This window comes from Meriones unguiculatus, chromosome 16, assembly GCF_030254825.1.
Source record: "Meriones unguiculatus strain TT.TT164.6M chromosome 16, Bangor_MerUng_6.1, whole genome shotgun sequence".
Classification (NCBI taxonomy): Eukaryota; Metazoa; Chordata; class Mammalia; order Rodentia; family Muridae; genus Meriones; species Meriones unguiculatus.
In genome coordinates this window covers 43,649,664-43,665,535 of record NC_083363.1, presented here as the reverse complement: position 1 = coordinate 43,665,535, position 15,872 = coordinate 43,649,664, and positions in this window count along the sequence as shown.

Genomic DNA, 15,872 nt, shown 5'->3' with positions numbered 1-15,872 from the left:
AACAACACAGTGAAGGCAGAAGTTCATCTGAGTAAGAAGAATCACACCCAGAGAGAGGAGCAATGCTTGGGACACTGACCATGAACAGATTGATGATCACTGAAACGACGTCTAGGATTTGAAAATCTACAAACATCATAACATTTTTTTTCCTCCAAGCAGTCCATTTTCTATGTTATCTAAGGTTATTTAATATTTTAATTCAATCTGGCAATAAATAATCAACTCCTCATTGTATGCCTACTACTTCACAAGCAAGATAAAGAATTTTGAAAGAAGCAATGCCTTCCATCACTATTGTAGAAAAGCAAACGCATCCACACACAAAAAATTTTGAACTGCACAGATAGGTTGACAAAAATCTGGGCCCCTAAAAAACATCTATATAAAGTCCATGTAATCTAGCAATGATGTACAGAGAAAGGGTATTTGCAGAAGTATTCAATTAGGAAACCTGAGATAAGATTACCCTGCATTGTTTTCAGGACCGTCCGACCTGATATCACAAGTATCCTTTTCTTTTTATCATATATTTTTACATAATATTTTATAGATTATTTTAGAATTTCATGTAATGTCACCCTTACTTTCCACCCTTGTGGCCTCCCCCTAAAATATTTTTTAAAATCCAATTTGTGTTGCCCACATAGTCACTGGCCCATGGCCAAACTCCCAGTGGTCGGCTCCATAAAGAAAAGTGAGTCCTTCCCCATACCTGCCAGTAGCCATCTATTGTGGAGAGCTACACTTGAGCATCCTTCTCATAATATTTATGATTCTCTTTGATGGCTTTCTGTCTATGTGGATACTTTGAGGGAGGGGAGGGTTATCACAGAACCCTTCTATGTCTCTTTTTCTCAATTATAAATCTGTAGTCACCACTGCAGAAGAAGCTTCCTTGCCATTGACAGTCAGCAAGAGCACAGAGTACATAGACTTACACGTGGTTCCTCATAGAAGCCTGCCCTGTGCACATCAATGCAGCTTCAGACAGCAGCATAGACCATAGACAACCACATGGCCTCACATATTAACATGGATAAGATATCAATACAGCTCCAGCTCCAACAAGACCATAAACCCCAACATGGACCCCGGCAGCAGCACAGACCATGGATATTGCCTCCAGGACAATAGGAGCCAAGAACACCAACATGGTTCCAGCGGCAGCCTGGCCCACAGATATCAATATGGTTTTGGGTGGCAGCACAGATCATAGACATCCATATGGCTATCAGCGAAACATGAGCCATGGACATCAACTCTGCTCCTGGCTGCAACAGAAGCAGGGATCCAGACATGGGCCCATGTGGCAGCATGGACCAGAGACATCAACAAATGCTGGTTTTCCCACCAATGGGACATAGTTATACACACCTGCAATCCTGCAATCAAGAGATCTCAAATTTGAAGGCAGACGAGGGTACATATGAGAATCTGAAGAAAAATTTTCAGCCCTACAAGCAATATTTATTTTCAAGTGATGGTCCAAGTCATAGGAGGTGTGTCTTGGGGCAATAGCCAATTTCAATATTTACTTTTAGGTTTGAAACTGTCCTTTGCCTATAAAGTACTTCTGAAGTTTGTTTTAAAGCCCTATATGTTTCATAATAGTCCTTCATATAACCTTCAGTAAAAAACAAATATAATTAAATGTCTGCAAAAAGGAAAATGTTCCTCAAATAGATGTGCTGTACAATGGTAAGCTATTTCACTTTGGGTACAAAAAAAGAAACTGCAGTCCAGACGAATCCAACAGTGATATTCATAGGTAATATTCAAAATCAGAGCTTGAAGAATGAATCCTTTTTGGTCATTATAATAGGTGTCCAGACACCAAGTATTACCTTCATAATTGCAAAACCTTCCAATTTCTTCAAATGATGTCTGAATCTTTTAAAAACTTTATACTAAAATTTAATTAGTAGGCAAACAAAAAAGTCATTTTCCTGATTTGTAGAATTATTCAGTTATCAATACTCATCTCTGGAGAAATAATCAATACCTTTAAGCTATTCAGCCAAAAGTCAGAGTGAAATTTGGTGAATTAAGTTTTATATATTTGATAGTAAACCTTTTCCTGTTTTAACTTTTGTTTTCAGAAGCTTTTACAAAGTACATTAAGTCTCTTCTTTTTAATTTAATACTTGCTGCTCATGCATGCATATATGTCTGTATCCAATGTATCCTTAATTTTCTTCCCTCCAGTTCCTTGACTAACTAATTCCCACAACTTCGTGTGCTTCCACTCTTTTGTTCTTAATATACCCTGAGTCTACTCAGTGATAACTGTATGTGCATGGGTGTGGAATTATCCCCTGGAGCATGAAAAGCCTCTGAGGGATCAAATTCCTGAAGAAGAGTGACTCTGCCATCCAAGTAGTAATCACCTGACATGACAATAGTTCCTTTACTGAAGGTAAAACTTTGTGAGCGCTTCATCCATCCATGCTGGATTTTGACTGACTTGATCTTGTAGAAGTCTTGTGCATGCAGTCCCAGCTGTTGTGAGCTCATCTATGCAGATATACAGCCATGCCTGTCAATGCTCTTTTAATGCGGACATACATTCCCTCTTGCTGTTATGATCTTCTATAATGGTACCTTACCTGTGATAATATAGATGTCTCAGGGTCTCTTATTTTCTACGTAGTCATAGATTATTAGTCTCTATATTAATGGTAATCTACTAAAAACAAAAACAAACAAAAAACCTTCCTTTAAAAGGGTTGAGAAGTGCTCTAGGCCATAAAAAGAAAAAGTTAGGGAGCAGTTTATTATTATACATGTTGATGAGAATAGTTTCTCCCCTAAGGACTATAAGATAACCAGTAACACATTTTTTTTTTAATCAGTCAAAAGTATCAGTCATGAGGTCTATCTTATGAAGATGTTTTAAATTTGATCAGAAAGTGGTTGGTTACCCCATAACATTGATGCCACTGCCACTATTGAATAAGTGGGAAATTATAGCTTGCATAATTCACACCTGAGTAAAACAGATGATGACTTTCCTTCCCAGAGTGTATATAGATTATCCCATACTATGAAAGTTAGCTAGCAGGAATGGATCTTTTAAGTTGTTATAAACTTGATTTTTTTTTCCCATGTCAGATATAGGTTGTCTTCAGGTTTAGGGTCTTACTATCAAGTTTGGAAAGGTGACTAAGATCAACAGCAACACCTATGGCATCCATTGACCAACAATTGGAGAAGAGCTGATCCATATCTGTTCCCGGGATTAACCAATGGGTTTGAGGGAGTCATAGTCCTCTCCCATTATGTTACTGTGAAAGAACACAATACAGAATATAATAGCAGATGTACTTGTCTCACAACTGTGATTTCGTTGGATGTAGGGCTTTTAAGCTGCAGAGGAATTCTAATTCAGAACATGGCTATTCTGACAAGTGAGTATATCCAAAGACCTTCTAGATCTGTGTGATCCAGCTGGCAAGAGATCTATGAGTTCTGGCTGGAATACAGGCACACATTTAATCCGGGAGACCAGCAAGTAGATCTCTGAGTTCAATGCCAGCCCAGTAGAGAGCAAGTATCAGGTAAAGAAAAGTTTAGGGTGGTGCTACACCTCTTTAATCCCAAACAATGAAAGTAAGATTAGTCTGTAGAAGGAAGCACCCATGTTTGGAAGTGATGCTTAATTGATTGGGAGGAAAGGTAATGAATCAGAGAAAGAGTTGACAGAATAGGATACACCTAACTCTCATGATAAGAGAGAGGAAAGGGAAACTACTTAAGGGGCAGTACAAAGGGGAGAAGAGGCAGTTTTACCAGGACGGTAACAGAGAGACAGGCTGCCGAAAGAGAACTCAGGTGAAGACTGAAGGAGCCAGAGAATTAGAAAGAGCCAAAAGACTAGAGCAGATGGCTGGAGTTAGTTTGAGGCCAAGCAGAGCAATTCAGAGGCTGAGAGAAAAGTCAGATTGAAGAAATTAGCTAGAAGAGGATTTCTGGGCCAGAACAGCTGAATTGAACCAGCCCAGAACTCAGTAAAAATAAGAAAGGGTGAGCTTATTCTAGTACAAGGTTAGAGTGTATGGCCTACGTTAGAAGACAAGGCAATAAGCCTGAGACAACAATTGAACCAGGCAAATAAAATTTCCTTTCACACACATATACTAAGAAAACTCAAGTATACTTACAGACACAGCACTGACACATCATAGAAAAGGTAAGTAGTAGTAGATGAACAGGCTGCGTTTGTCTCTCCTTAGCATTTAGGACAGTCCACAAGACTGAAATTTTATTAATCTTCCTGTATCATGGATCCCTGAATTGCTATTGGGGTGGTCTTTACCCTCCGAAGTCTGTGTTCTTCTCCAAAATTGAGATACTGTTCTTGTAGACTGGGCCAACAACTGAGGACTAACTTCCGAAATGGGAAAATTTCTGTGTACATCTATCTCAGCTCAGTCCCTGACACAGTCAGCATGTATTTAAGGAGATCACCTATTGGGCATATAAAGTACAGAAGTTGAAATACTCTCCTAATATATTGCTAATTTGCTTGTAAATAATGACATCTTTACTCAACTGAATGGGAATAATGGTTTATGTGATATCTAATACACTGGCTATTCTTGGTTGTCAACTTGACTACATCTGGAATTAACTAAAACCCAAAGTGCTGGGCATATGTGTGAGGGATTTTTCTTAATTGAATCATTTGAAGTGGGAAAACCACTTATATTCCATATCTTTTAAGGTGGGAATATGCACCTTTAATCTGGGACACACTTCTGCTGGCAGCCTATATAAATGGAGGAAGGAAGGAAACACTCTCCTTTTGTCTGCATGCTCTTTCTCTCTAGCAACTCTATTTTCCCCCCCGGCATTAGAGCCTACTTCCTTGGTATTATGGCATGTACTAAAGACCATATGTAACACAGAGTCTCCTGGACTAAACAACTATTGGTTTATTAAAACTTCCATTGGTGTATAGCAATTTGTTGGACTAGCTGGACCACTATTCTAATTAATTCCTCCCCCTCTCTTTCTTTTTCTCTTTCTCTCTCTCTCACACACACATTCATTCTGTAAGTTTTGTTCTCCTAGACACCCTGACTAATATAACCAATAACAATATACTAGAAATGCAGATTCACAGAGGACTTTTGTGATAGTCATCATTTACTCTACACAACCAGCTCAACCTTATTCAACCCTTCTTTGCCCACTCTCCAAGCTGGCCTTTTCTTTCTTTCAACAAAGAAATGTCTCAGCTAATTTTGTCTCTGTGTTTTTATGGTTATTTTTCCTTGGCCATATGAACAAGCTGTGCCTATTCTTCCTATCTTGAAGCATAAATCCTTTACCTCCCTATTGCTGAACTCCTTCAATAAACACCTAATGCAACTTATCCAAACCACCAGTCACATTCCAACCTGTAGTAACATTTTATTAAGTCAGATGCTGGGATTTTGTTTCGTTAAGATAATTTATGAGACATATCCAGAGTCACCTTGAGTACAAGATCAGTATTCTTATCTATGATCTTTAACCTTCATCTCTACCTTGAGTGAGGTAGAGATACATATATTACCCTGTTGCATTCCTAAATTTATTTTTAATTAATTAATTTATTCACTTTACATCCTGATTGCAGCCCCCTCCTCCTCTCTTCCTAGTCTCCCCCTTCCTCTTCCCTCCTCCTCTCCTTCCCTATTTCTCAGCAAAAGAGGAGCTTCATCCCCCACCACCCCACCACAGCTCATCCAGTTGAATCAGGGCTGATCATGTCCTCTTCCTCTGTGGTGTGATGAGGCAGCCCCTCCAGGTGAAAGTGTTCAGAAAGCAAGCATAGAGTTCTTGTTGGAGACAGCCCCCATTCTCCTTATTAGGGAACCCACAAGAAGCCCAAGCTGCCCATCTGTGTAGAGAGGGGGTCTAGGTCCAGTCTATGCAGTCTATGCATAGTCCTTGGTTGGGTGCTTCTGTCTGTGCAAGCTCCTCTGGGCCCCGGTTAGTTGGCTCTGCTGATCTTCTTATGGAGCTTCTGTCACCTCCAGGTCCTTCTATTCCTTCCCTCACCTTTCCACAAGACTCCCTATGCTTTTCCCAATGTTTGTTGTGAGTCTCAGCACCTGTTTTGATCTGCAGCTGGGTGTAGCCTTTTAAAGGACAGCTAGGCTAGGCTCTTGTCTGGGAGCATAGTGGAGTATTGTTAATAGTGCCAGTGGTTGTTGACTCTCTCTCATGGGGTGGGTCTTAGGTTGGGCCATTCATTGGTTGGACATTCCCTTAATCTCTGCCCTAACTTTATCCCTGTATATCTTGTGGGCAGACTAAATTTTGGGTTGACGTTTTTGTGGGTAGGTTGGTGTTTCCCTCGATCCACTATTAGTGTTGTCTAGTTAGAGAATGTCCTCTTCAGTCTCCATGACCCTTGCTACTAGGAGTGTCAGCTAGAGTGATCCCCCCATATCCTCCCAGATGAAGAATGGATTTCAGTCCATTAGATTTAACTAGAGTGCCTACCATCTCTTGCAAGATAATTTTCTTCACTAATTGCTCTTTTAAAAAAAGCTCCCACACCTGCCATGGGATCCAGTGTAAACTAGTGTGTTCATTTGTTATTTCACCTGTCTCTCCAACCTAAACTAAAGAAGTCTTTTCTTTTTCATGTGAACTTCACTGTCTTTTGGTTTTAAAAAGTAATAATACACAGGTGGGACCTACTTTCAAAATCTCTTTTGCTTTTGATGTGCAGCCAGGGATAAAAGCCCCCGCTTTAGAACAACATTTGAGACTCTGAAGGCACTTGTAAAAAGAAAACCAGACTTGGGCAAGTATGTGAGTCCAGCAGTGGCTGCTGCGGAGACACACAGGTACATGCACATTCAATAGCATATTCCTGTTTGCTCTTGAGGAACTCAGCATGCAGTAAAAAGACATTCTTGCTTACCTTGGTCTAGGTCATAAAATACGTGGCCTTTGTGTCACCATAGCAAAAATATAGAGACTGGTTCATTTATAAATAGCATACATTATTTTTTTCCTAGTTCTAGAAGTCAAAACTTGCTGTTTCAGATGAATTTTCTGGATACATTTTTTTTTTAAATTTTAATATCTGGTTGAAAAGTTAGGTCAAAACATGAGGCTATGCCCTGGTTCCTATAAAAAGTACAGGTGGTTCCAATTTCCTGATGAATAGGCTGTGTCAACAAAAGTGGTTGAAAATCAGCTTGAAAAGTTTGAGCTGATCTGGATTCTCCAGGATTTTAGACGTATTGGTAATAGTCACTCATACTCTTAAAAACAAGTAGCTAGAAACTGAGGAAAATATTTAAATAAAGAAATTGTTAGAATTTTACAAGTTACCCATGAAATTGGTATGAATATGAGAAATCCATCAGTTTGTATGGGAAAAAGAAGCATTGAGATGTTACTAACAATTATTGGCGATTACAGTCTATGTTGTACTACTTTGTGCTTTACATATAAGCAGCTGCTTCTTACAGTAGCCTAAAAGATCAACATTCTTGATACTTTATGGATGAGAAAAACAGAATTTATATGTCTATGGTCATTTTTCCATCTCAGGAACATATGGGGATTATGCATCAAATCTCTCTACATCATTCCTCTTCTTTGTCAAGTACATATATTCTACTTTATTTTATGTTCTGGACTTTTCTCCCTGGGACTTTACTCTCAAATTTTCTCTAATGCCGTCTGGTTTTTGGATTACACAGAAATGCATGATCATTGGCACCATTCCCACTTTTAATCCATGGATTCAATATTCCTTCCCCAATAATATTCTCAGATTTTTGGTCCAGGATGTAGAGTCTAGTTATTTCCAAAGAAATGGCATGAAGCAATCAAGAATTTTTTTTTCTTACATTTGGATTCTGTAAGAAATATGTACACAGACTTAGACATCACATTCTAATTTTTTCTTTAGGATCAAATATAGGATTCTAAAGTGATAAGGGATGGGTTCCCAACAGCCTTGTCTGTATATGCCTCTCTGTCACCATCAGCACTGCCTGGGAAGGTACCATAGATCACCCCAAGACAGACCAAAGGTGAAGATGTAAGTGAAGCTTGCATGCCTGATTGATCATGATAACCCCTCTCAGAAATGCTATGCTTCAGTTGTGTGTCCTCCAGGCTAAATCAATACACACGTTCTGTCCGTTGAGCACCTAAGTCACAGACGCTGGATCAATAGATAAGAGAAATGAGTGAAGACATGCATAAGGAAAATTATGCATGGGAGAAATTTTACTTCCTAAAACCTGGTCTTGAGGCACAGCACAAAATTCAATTTCCTTGATCTTCCTCATATTTCTTAGTAAGGGTTGATAGAGGAGATGATATTAAAAAAAAAAAAAAAAGCTCAGGGTCTAATTCTTTCATGTCCATCACACCTATGTTCTGCCTGTAAGCAAAGCTTAAGGTAGGGAAGGAAGTGTAAACAAACTTTGTTCAAAAATGAATATAATTGTTAGGAGAATGGCAGCCATTAAAATCATCTGCGTTAGAAGCTGTGTGAAGTTTGCCCTGGACCATAATCAATTAAATGAACTAATAGAAGTTCATCCTTACATTAGAGGTAATGATAGTGACACATACTCACAATTATTACATATATTTGAATAAGTTAACATATATACAATTTTAAAAATAGTTTGTGGGATATAATCATCACCAAAAAATATTGTCTATTAGTTTTAAAACCTTGCTTTTGCCTGTCTACCCTGTTGCCTTTCTGCCCTCTCTGACTCCTGCCATTCCCCTCTACAACTCACACTTCTCCATCCCAGGGTGTCTGTTTTTCTGTGTATGCAGTCAGCATGTTCTTCCTCCAGAATGCAGCATGGCCCAGGAAAGCACCTGCTCAGAGGGAGCTCTCTCTCTCAATTTCCTTCCATCCTGACTTGCCACCAAACTGTAGTTCACGAGCACAAGCTGATCTGGTTGTCTTTTTTGCTAGCCATCCCCAAACCAAACTAGAATGTAAGCTCCATGGGAACAAGCGCCTCTTTAATTTCTGGCTGTATTTCCAGAAAACAGATTAGAGTACAGTTGTCATGCTAGCACATGCTGAGAAAATGGACTATTGACAAAGGATCATGTTTTTCTCCCATAGAAGAAACACTGCTACTAAAAAAGTCTAGTCTTTCTGAAGAGTAAGCAAAAATACCTATGTGTGATTAAGTAATTACCTAAGTTATTTAGTTAATGTATTCAGTGCACCTGGGTGGTATGGAGAAAATGGATTTCTAAATTTGACTTCAGTTTTTCCCACATAAAGAAAACTCGAAAGATTTACGTATGAAGAAAGTAGTGTTAGCCCCTGACTTTGAGGTGCTCTACGTCTATTTCATTCTGAGACTCTGTCTACATATCTCATATGAGAACTTTCTCAATGAATGTGTAAAATCACTAGGAAGCAAGAGAGTTCTTTTGTTAACATTTATTTTTAATTTATTTGATAATTTATTAACAATAAATGAGACTTACTATTTAAGAATGCATACACTGAAATATATTCATATCTAAACCCATTTGTCTCCTCAAGTGTCTCCTGATTCCACCTAACACCTCCTTCTCCCAGAAATGATACAGTTGTCATGGTGCTGAGGCTGTAAGTTATCAGTAATATGGATAAGGCTGAAAATGTAGGCTTTGAAAGATAAAACCTAAGGAAGATGTTTTTATTAAGCAATTCTTTCATACACATCATCCTTATTCTCTTGAATATAAAATAAATATAAGAAATATTTCTCACAAGCAATTGTATTAGTCCTTTTCTTGTAACAAATACTGAGTTAATCAACTCCGTATTAAATTAAAAAAGGTTGATGTTGGCTCACAGTTTAGGAGATTCTTCTTTTGGACTGCTTTGGCATCCAGTAGGAGGTAACATACCATAGCAGGAGCTGATGTTGATCACACTGCTCACCTCAAAGCAGTGGGACATTAAAATATAAAATATAAGGAGAAGGAACAGGCTGTAGTTTCTTGGAGGTCATATTTACAATGACTAAAAATCTTCCCCTACATCCTGCCTCTTGAAAAGGTCCCATCATCTCCCAGTACATTCGAACTGGGAACCAACTTACCACATAAGCCTCTGGGCTCACTTAGTCATATTTTAACAGACATATAGTTTTTGACAAAAAAAAAAAAACAAAAACAAACTTAAAATGTGAAATAATTACCAGATAATGCAACCTTACAATACTGCTTTGTATGTTAGGACACAGGACTGGAAACTATGCCTTTTTGGCATGAGTATTATTTTGACCTAGTTATTTTGAGAAGTAGTAGACACAGAAGTAGCTGTGGCAACAGAGTTGATACTACTCAGGACATTTACGTCTATGAAAAGATTCTTCACATGTATCAGTGTATCTTACTCCCTAGTACCATGGAGAGCAAGATGAATGCCTCTCAAGAGACTTAAATCTTCAGTACAAGTCTTGCTTTCCCCAATCCCATTCCCATGGCTTGCCTCCCCGACCTCATTGTGTGTGTGTGTGTGTGTGTGTGTCTTTAAAAAAAATATTTATTCAGTTTACATCCTGCATGCATCCTTCCTTCTCGCCCTGCTCTATCCCCACTCCCTCCTCTCCTCCTTCTCAGAGGAGGGTGCCATCCTCCATGGGTAACAACCCCTGGCTCATTAAATGGCTGCAGAAATAGGTGCATCTTCTCCCACTGAGGCCAGACAAGGCAGCCCACTTAGTAGAATGGGATACAAAGGGAGGCATCAGAGTGGGAGAGGGCCCATGCTCCAGTTGTTGGGCGACCCACATGAACACCAAGCTGCACATATGCTACATACATGCAGGGTCCTAGAACCTATTCATGCATGCTCTTTGGTTAGTGCTTCAGTCTCTGTGAGACCCTGTGGGTCCAGGTTAGGTGACTCTCTAGGTTTTTCTGTGGAGTACTTGATCCCTCCAGCTCCCTCAGTCATTCCCCTAACTCTACCATGGATTCCCCAAGCTCTGCCTAATGTTTGGCTGTGGGTCTCTGCATCTGATTCTATCAATTACTGGGTGGAGCCTCTCAGAGAACAGCTATGATAGGCTTTTGTCTACAAGTATAGAAGAGTATCATTAATAGCATCTCTGTCATGGAATGGGTCTCAAGTAGGGCTAGTCTTTGTTTAGACATTCCCTCAATCATTGTTCCATCTTTGTCTGTGCACATCTTGTAGGCAGGACAAATTTTGGGTCAAAAGTTTTGTGAGTGGGTTGGTGTCCTTATGCCTCCACTGGAAATCCCACCTGGCTATAGGAGATGGCCACTTCAGGCTCCATATCCCCTGCTGCTAAGAGTCTAAGCTAGGGGGACTCCCATAGACTTTCTGTGGCCTTCCTTTCCAGGTCTCCGGCAAGTCCCAGAGTTACCCCATATTTCCATTCTCTCACCTGGCCCTCTCTCCTCCACTCTCCCTACTCTTAATTCACATCCCTGCTCCCCTCTCCATCCCTATCCAGTTCTCTCCCTCCCTCCATCCACCTCCAATGCCTATTTTATTTCCCTTTTTGAGTGAGATTCAAGCATCGTCCCTTGAGGCTTCCTTGTAACTTAGCTTTTGGGGGTCTATGGATTGCAGCATGGTTATCCTGTAATTTAAAGCTAATATGCATTTATAAGTGAATACATATAATATGCGTCTTTTGGGGTTTGGGCTACCTCACTCAAGATACTATTTTCCTGTTCCATCCACTTGCCTGAAAATGTTATGATGTCTTTGTTTTTAATAGCTGAGTAGTAGTATTCCATTGTGTAAATGTACCACATTTTCTTTACCATTCTTCAGTTGAGGGACATCTAGTTTTGTTTCCAGTTTGTAGCTATTACAAATAAAACTGCTATGAACTTAGTTAAGCAAGTGCCCTTGTGAAACATCTTTTGGGTATATATGTGGTACAGCTGGGTCCTAAGGTAGACTCTTCCCAATTTTCTAAGAAAGTATCAGATTGATTGTTAAAGTGGTTGTATATGTTTGCACTTGCACTGGTAAAGAAAGAGTGTTCCCCTTGTTTCATATCCTTACCAGCAAGTGCAATTTCTTGGGTTTTTGGTCCTAGCCATTCTGATAGGTGTCAGATGGAATCTCAGAGTCATTTTGATTGCAATTCACTGATGATTAAGGATGTTGAACATTTCTTTAAGTGCTTCTTGGCCATTTGAGACTCCTCTGTTTAGAAGTCTTGGTTCAACTTTATATCCTATTTTTTAATTGTATTATTTGGTTTGTTGGTGTCTAATTTCCTGAGTTCTTTATATATTTTGGATATTAGCCCTCTGTCAGATGTAGAGTTGGTGAAGATCTTTCCCCCCTTCTTTTGGTTGCCTTTTTGTGTGAGAGACAGTGTCCTTTGCCTTTCAGAAACTTTTCAGTTTCATGAGGTCCCATTTACTAATTGTTGATCTTAATGCCTGAGCTCTTGGTGCTCGGAAACATGGGCAGGCTGAGAAATGAATTCAGACCCTCTCTGAGGGCAGCAAGTGCCCTTAACAATGCCCTGATGAGCCATCCCTTTAGGCATTTAAGAAATGTTTTATCCTTCTGTTTTCAAAGAGAATGTACATGCAAATTGAGTCAATAAGTTTTGACAAAAGAAGTGAAATTTGGTGGATGGTAGACTTGCCACTGCTCTTTCCTGCTGTAACTATATTGTTGTAGTTAGGTCTGTAGTCTTTTATTAAACTGCTAAAAAAACATAACACAGCATATCACTATACAAACCAGAGTAGTTTTCATGTTCTGGTATTATTTCATGCCTATTAGTGTTGACTATAATCTATGGCCTAGTATGAGTTTGCTAAGGCTCTCCTGACAAGTTACCTAATTTTTTAACAACTGGAATTTTAAATTGATCTTTGGCTTTCAGACAAGCATCATAAGTCTTAACTTTTACATATCCAGTTGCAAGTGAGTTACCAGCAGACAATTACATGTTGTTGAAGTTCTTTTGTTATAATAACTTGAACTCACGTGACTAGTGCTCACCAACTCACTTAATTCAGCATTTTGTTAACACCTATGGTGTCTACACTTTGATTGGTTCATTTACATGTGACAAGTCCATAGGCCTGGAAAGGGAAAGACTGCTTGATACCACTGCATCCATCAGTGCAGTTTTGGAAGCATGTATATTTCTTACAGCTCTTAATAAAGTAGTTTAGAGAGTTTAGAGCACACAGTCTCTCTCAGCTTTTAACTTGTTTATCTTTCATTCCTGGATAATGTCAATTATTATTGTTCTTTTTCAAAACAAATTTATAATTTTAATAATCCACGGAGTGTGGAGTAAATGTGCGATTACTAGACCGTATGTGATTGTGAATGCAGGAAAGCGGCAGGAACCGTGGAGTTGGTGAGCTGTGCATGCAGCCCTCAGGATCATCTCAGGGCATTCAACTCCCCCACCTCTGGACAGTTTTATCACATTAGCATATCTCCCACCTGGACCACACTTGCCATTAACACTTCTGTGAAGAATACTGGAGTTTAGGATGCTCGGTTGAGATCACAACACTGCTGAACGCAGCATGGAAGGTGTGGGGCGTTTTACCAAGCGTGTGTAATCAGGATAATCAAACATTGGGAAAACAAAAGTATTGTGTGTAGTTCAAGTGTTGTTTGGGCTATTTTTTTTCCTTTTAGAACTTCTGTCATTTTTTTTTTTCAAAAGAAATGATAAAAAGGAATTTTAAAATAAAGTATTCCTGAGTCTTCTTTGTGATGCCTTTCTTGGTCGGCCCGAAGCAATTCCTCGTGTGAACTGAAGTACTGGGGTGTTGAGTAGCAGTGACCTGCTCTTGGGCCTCAGCAATCAAACATACTTCTGATGACTGCCTCTATGACCAATGGGAAGTTTCAAAAGGAATTCAGAAAAATCATAAACATAGCATGGAAAGGAATCAGATGTATAGGTGTAAAAATAACCCTCCTCCTAATTTCTGAAGGTTCACTAACTTGAACTTCTAATACCAACTGACAGGGGACATAGGCACAGGGGGAAAAGCTGGCCTGTTAACATGCAGACATGTGGGAGTCACACAGGTGGGAAGCTCATGGGAGAGTCAGGTGGTTGGAGCTTTAATGGGATTTTTGCAGAGGAAGAGGAATAAAGGATATTGGCAGTTTAAGAGAAGTTTTACAGGAGAGAGGTGAGCCCAAGGAGATGGTAACCCCAAATAAAGGTCTTTTGTGCTATCATGGCACCAAATAGTGGGAAGGTGGGGAGAAATCTGTACTGCCATCAAAGGCCTTGCTATGCAAATAAAATCCCTCAGGTAGGAGCCCTGAGAGGAACAGAAGATGATTCTGACCAAGTGAGCATACTGACCTTTAATTTCTTCTCCAAAGATTAATATTCTGTAGTTAATGAGACTGCAGGGAAAGGAATCTAAGGAAATTGCTTTAAGTTTATAGAAACTCCCTTGAGAAAGGGAATATCCGAGGAAATGCTGAAAGGCTATGCTCGGTGGAGCAATTGTAGTGAGTATGAGGTAAAATCAGGGTTGCTTTTTAGTTCATACTATGCACCACGACAGCAATATAATTCTGGGTATCATTTTCTGAGCCCCAACAGTAATCACCAAAGAATATGAACACACTCTTTTACTACTCTGGCAAATTAGCTATTTGTGGTACCTTTCTTCTAGCCAAACTGGCACACCTTCATGGCATGTTGGGACATAGTTTTCTCTGCTTGGATATGTTATAGTTGTGCATAAAGAATTCATAGTTTTACATCTCTTTGCTTAGCAACTTGAAAGAATGACTCCTAAAATATAATCAGGTTCAACCCGGCTGGCTGATGTTGAGTGTATGAAGAACTCTCATTGCTGGCCACCAACTCCCCGGCTGGCTGATGCTGAGTGTATGAAGAACTCTCATTGCTGGCCACCAACTCCCCGGCTGGCTGATGCTGAGTGTATGAAGAACTCTCATTGCTGGCCACCAACTCCCCGGCTGGCTGATGCTGAGTGTGTGAAGAACTCTCATTGCTGGCCACCAACTCCCCGGCTGGCTGATGCTGAGTGTATGAAGAACTCTCATTGCTGGCCACCAACTCCCCGGGTGGATGTTCTACTGTCTTTGTCCCCTTTCGTTCTCACAATAAATCTTAGTGGTAGTGACTTGTATTCTGCATTTACACATGAAACAGCCAATAATCATAAATGAATCGTGCAATGTCTCGATAGGTGATTGATTGTGAATTCAAAGTAAAGTGCTTCTAAGTGCCTTTAAAGAAAACAATACCTGTGTTTGCCAATACACATGCTCTGTTTAAGGCTAAATTTTAACTTTGGTAACATAATTCATTATTTACAGCAAGTTTCTTCCCTCTTCTTCCTTTTGTTCCCAGATTCATGCACATTAATAATTAACCCAAGACATACTGTCAACCATATTATCAAAATGTTTGCTTTATGGAATAATCGGCTGTTATCAATTGCATACTTTTTTATTGATAAGTTGTCTGTTCTTTTTCCTTAATATATTTAGTAAAAGTGATAAAATTATAGCTACGGTATTAGAGACCACAACTTGAAACTTTATCCAAGAAAATGAGTTTGCTTTGTGTCAACAATTTTGATTCCTTGACTTAATACCGCCAATCTTGACAAATATTTCTAAGACAGGAAATAAACACAAGACAGATATATTTAATATTTACCTAACTGACTTGACCAATAAATAGCTATGCTGAGTAATGCAAGTAATGTGTTATTGTGTTATTGCAGAGAGACTGAAGTTGTTCACAGTGTTGTGAATCTGAAGCAATCTTTTTTTTTTTTTTCAGAGAGCAAGAAATATGCTTTCTGTTACTTGGAGGAATGATAAAAAAAACTCCTCATGAAGAATA